At 43.2% G+C, this 5,038-nt stretch overlaps 1 pseudogene; it reads left to right on the top strand.

Moving 5' to 3' along the window:
• Positions 1-1,608: 1,608 nt before the first annotated feature.
• LOC144257314 (myotubularin-related protein 12-like) lies at positions 1,609-4,127 on the top strand (annotated as a pseudogene).
• The last annotated feature ends 911 nt before the right edge of the window (positions 4,128-5,038 follow it).

Raw genomic sequence — 5,038 nt, 5'->3', positions numbered from 1 at the left:
CAGGCCAAGGCTCTTGCCCATATAGAAACAGGGGAAACCTAAAAGGAAAACCCACCCATACTTACCTGTACCACATATCCTGAATTGCATTGGAAATTGTCAGGGTGAGGTACTTCATGTACCCAAACATTTTCATATAATACTCTTGGTTCTCTCCTTGCAGCTAAGATATCTAATAACCTATAAAAGGACACACATGTTGTGAGATTTTTCCTTACTACAAAGGTCACATCTCTCACCTATTCTGAATCCAAATTCTGTTCAGGTTAGAAAGTGAACTAGCCAAAATATTCTGTGGTTTAACATATGCATGTACATGCATGCAGACTCACAAATTCTTACTTTTCTTTATCATGTGGTATAAGAAAGCCAAAAAAAACATTAAAGCAAGATATCATTGGCTTATCCAGTACAGATCTTCCAAGTGACCCTCACCTTTATGGATCCAACCCAAGCAATAGGAGCCTTTACCTTTGAGGTATGTCCCACTGAGACCTTCAGTTCCTTATCTACACTTTTAATATTATTCCTTTATTTTCCTTTCTCATTATCTCATAACAAGGTCAACTGCTTTGTGCTAATTACTTTATCATGCTGTGTTTGTAATGCTGAATTTAATAAGAATTCCTGGTCCTAGGATTAAAACCATAAAATAGTCCAAATGCACATTATCCACAGGAAAAAGGCCCAGATAAGACATGAAAAGAAAATGCATGTGATTTGTAAAAGCACACAGAAACAGCACCAAAAGACTTATTTGTGCTTTCTGTTATACTCACAATGATTTGCCTCCACCTTGGGGTCCCACAATGGCATTAAGGCCAGGTTTCATGATCCCACTGTAAACACAAAAACATACTGATATATTATTTCACTTTTTAAAGAGTTCTATAGGTTTAGGGGCTACACTGAATATATTATTGAAGGCTAATGAAATTGCAACATATAACAAGAACCAAATTTTAAGGATAAAATCATTGGTTAAAAATAGTCTAGTATACATAGGATATGAATCACTAGTCAAGACCTATGAGAGAAAAGCCTCAGATCCTTGAAAATCCCTTTCATTTATTCATGAAGCCACTAATCCCTAAATGGAAATGACACATTCTATATTTTAAAATATAAGAACCTATTATACTTATAAGCTCAGAAGAGGAGGGCTCAGAATTTGAAATGTTTACAAAGACATAATATATCTTAGTCTCAGGAGATGTGTGTGGCCTTTCTCACACACTTTTGAAAAATTAAGATTAGAATTTGGTTCATTGTGTGCCAATCTAGTGATTTTTATGGATAAGACTGTGGAAGTAGAACTTTCATTATTAATTGTCATTTTCTAAATTCCATTTGAGTCCTTGAATTTGTCCAGGCTACTCATTCACTGAATGTTTTCCACTTTTTATGCTGAACTTTTGAATTCTTAGAAACAAATTTATGGCGAGTGGATTCTGCGGAGGAGCTGGATGCGGGCGGCGCCGCGGCAGCCGCGGCTCTGGGAATGGGAGGAGCCCCGGCCGCTTGTGCTAGTGGCCACCGCCGCTGCCCAAGCCGGAGACCCAGCTGACGCCTTAGTTCCCGCGCGTCGCTGCTTCCCAGAGCGGCGGAATGCTGGGGAAAGGGGTAGTTGGCCGTGGCGGTGGCACCAAAGCGCCAAAGCCCTCCTTCGTGCCGTACGTGCGCCCGGAGGAAATTCACACAAACGAAAAGGAAGTAACAGAGAAGGAAGTAACTCTTCACTTGTTGCCAGTGTGCAGCCAGAACAAGGTGGTCATGCTGTGGAAGGCTGCAGTGCCTCTTGTGTCTGAGGAAATCCTGGAGCTCTCACAGGAAAAGGGAGTGGGACCTGCATCCAGGCATGCCAGCGAGCTGCTCCAGTCTTTGCTCACTTAGGGTGAACACCTGCTTTGTGAAGCCAACACTGTCCTGAAGTATGTGCAGGAAGATTCCTGTCAGCGTGGAGTCTATGGGAGACTTGTTTGCACAGACTTCAAGATTGCCTTCTTAGGCGATGATGAACCTGCATTGGATAATGGTGAAACTCAGTTTAAGAATAAGGTTATGGGAGAAAATGACATTACACTCCACTGTGTTGATCAGATTTATGGAGTGTTTGATGAGAAAAAAAAAAATTCTCTCTGGACAACTGAAGAAATACCCTGAGAAACTTATCATCCACTGCAAAGACCTCCGAGTGTTTCACTTTTGTCTGAGATACACAAAAGAAGAGGAAGTCAAAAGGATTGTCTGTGGCATAATTCATCATACCCAGACCTCTATACTTTTTAAGAGATTATTTCTGTTTTCCTATGCAACGGCTGCACAAAACAATACAGCTACTGATCCCAAGAACCAGACAGTAATGTTTGAAACACTTAAGGACTGGTGCTGGGAGTTGGAACGGACAAAAGGCAATGTGAAGTACAAAGCAGTGAGTGTCAATGAAGGCTATAGAATCTCTGAGAGGTTGCCAGCATACTTTGTTGTCCCTACCCCTCTTCTTGAAGAGGATATGCAACGCTTTCAGGGTCACAACATACCAATATGGTGTTGGTCCTGCCACAATGGAAGTGCCCTTTTGAAAATGTCAGCACTGCCCAAAGAACAGGATGATGGTGTTTTGCAAATCCAGAAGAGTGCCTTGGATGGAATTTACAAGATCATCCATAGGCCACCCTATGAAATTGTTAAAACTGAAGATCTATCAAGCAACTTCATATCCTTGCAGGAAATCCAGACGGCATACTCTAAATTTAAACAGCTATTTCTGATAGATAACAGTACTGAATTTTGGGACACAGACATAAAATGGTTTTCGCTCTTGGAAAATAGCAGCTGGCTTGACATAATCAGACGTTGCCTGAAAAAAGCAATAGAGATCATAGAATGTATGGAAGCACAAAACATGAACGTTCTTCTTTTAGAGGAAAATGCCTCCGACTTCTGCTGCCTCCTTTCCTCTCTGGTGCAAGTGATGATGGACCCCCACTGCCGAACCAAGATTGGTTTCCAGAGCCTCATCCAAAAGGAGTGGGTCATGGGTGGCCACTGTTTCTTGGATCGCTGCAACCATCTCCGCCAGAGTGACAAAGAGGAGGTTCCTGTGTTCCTGCTTTTCTTAGATTGTGTCTGGCAGCTGGTGCACCAGCATTCCCCAGCATTTGAATTCACAGAGACTTACCTGACGGTGTTGTCAGATAGCCTCTACATACCTATTTTTAGCACCTTCTTCTTCAATTCACCTCATCAAAAAGATACTAACATGGGTAGAGAAAGCCCAGATACACAAAGCAAGCCTTTGAATCTGCTCACCGTGTGGGATTGGTCTGTACAGGTTGAACCCAAAGCCCAGATGTTGCTCAAAAACCCTCTCTATGTGGAAAAGTCAAAACTGGACAAAGGCCAAAGGAAAGGAATGCGTTTTAAACACCAACGACAACTTTCTTTGCCACTCACCCAATCGAAGTCATCTCCCAAAAGAGGATTTTTCAGGGAAGAGACAGATCATTTAATTAAAAACCTTCTGGGCAAGAGAATTAGTAAACTTATTAATTCTTCTGATGAGCTGCAAGACAACTTTCGAGAGTTTTATGACAGCTGGCATAGCAAGCCTACTGACTATCATGGATTGTTGTTGCCTCGCGTAGAGGGGCCAGAAATCAAAGTCTGGGCCAGCACTACTTCCGCTGGATTCCAGAAGCCCAAATCCCAGGTGGTGGCAGAGTGGCCACGATGAGCAAACTCTTGGAAATGATGGAGGAAGTCCAGAGCTTACAAGAGAAAATCGATGAGAGACACCACAGCCAGGAGGCCCTCCAGGCAGAGGCCCCCTGCCTGCTGAGGAACTCTGCCCGCCTGTCCTCTTTATTTCCTTTCGCTTTGCTCCAGTGACATTCATCTAAGCCGGTCTTGCCCACCAGTGGCTGGAAAGCTTTGGAAGATGAAGAAGATCTGGCCAAACGAGAAGATGAGTTTGTGGATCTAGGGGATGTGTGACTTGTGTGCACAATGATTGTGAAAATGACTTGTGGGAGAATGGGACAGTTGATCCCTGGGCTGGTCCTATGCTAAGGCTGGGAGGGTCATTAGCCTGGCGCTCTTGGAGAAAACTTGGGCCTTCAGGAAAAGATCGGGTTCTTATTTATTTTTTTTCATGGTTACAAAAGACTATGCAATTAAAATCATATCTTTAGTATTACTAATTGGAAGAAATTCCTACTTGACCCATCATAGGTTTGTGGCCATTTTCTGAGGTCTAAGCATCACATGCAACCTGCAAAGAACTTTGATAGGATGTGCTTGGACATGATACTTTCTTCCAATCCTTTCTGTGCCAATATAATTTATCCAGCCATTGAGAATGGGTTCTCTATAACCCATCTCAGTAAGGAGCAAGTTCAGTTTTTTGTGGTATTTACGAGTTGAAAGATTGAGATAAAAGTAGTAAGTCATATGACATGACTTTGCCAATAGCATTTTTCCTTTCTGTTGTCTCCTTCTCTGTAGAAAAGCTGAGCAATTCAGTGTGTCATTCATCCTGACATTTAGTCCGGTCTCCTTCCTTCCCAGATGTGTCCATTCCACCTTCCTGGATGTGTCATAGACTGTATCACATTGTATGTGAGGGTGGGTAGCCACCCACCCTCTTTCCTGTGCTGACAGCTCCAGGTCTTTCCTTTGCCTGCTCCATGCCACATGTCACTGTCCCTTCCCGCTGCCCACCTTGGTGCACATAGTCCAGTGTCTTGCTGCTCAACCTATCAGCTGACCTGGCAGAATCTCTTTGCGCAGAGGAACTTCTGTTCCTCAGGAGTCTCAGTGTCTACACAGTGTGTTTCACCCTCTGCTAATCATGTGCCAAGGGTTTGGAGCACCTATGACTGTATTTTTTTGCAGCAGCACCTCATCTACTCCCCCCTGCCCCACTTCAATATTACCTTCACAGGCTGCTGGCTGGGTCACTTTTGAATGTGGCTTTCATAGGAAAGCAGTGAAGCATGATGTCAGAAGTGATGATTATCACATGATACCTCAGTGA

Source organism: Urocitellus parryii, chromosome 10 (genome assembly GCF_045843805.1).
Source record: "Urocitellus parryii isolate mUroPar1 chromosome 10, mUroPar1.hap1, whole genome shotgun sequence".
NCBI classification, from domain to species: domain Eukaryota; kingdom Metazoa; phylum Chordata; class Mammalia; order Rodentia; family Sciuridae; genus Urocitellus; species Urocitellus parryii.
This window is presented reverse-complemented; position numbering and strand designations above follow the sequence as displayed.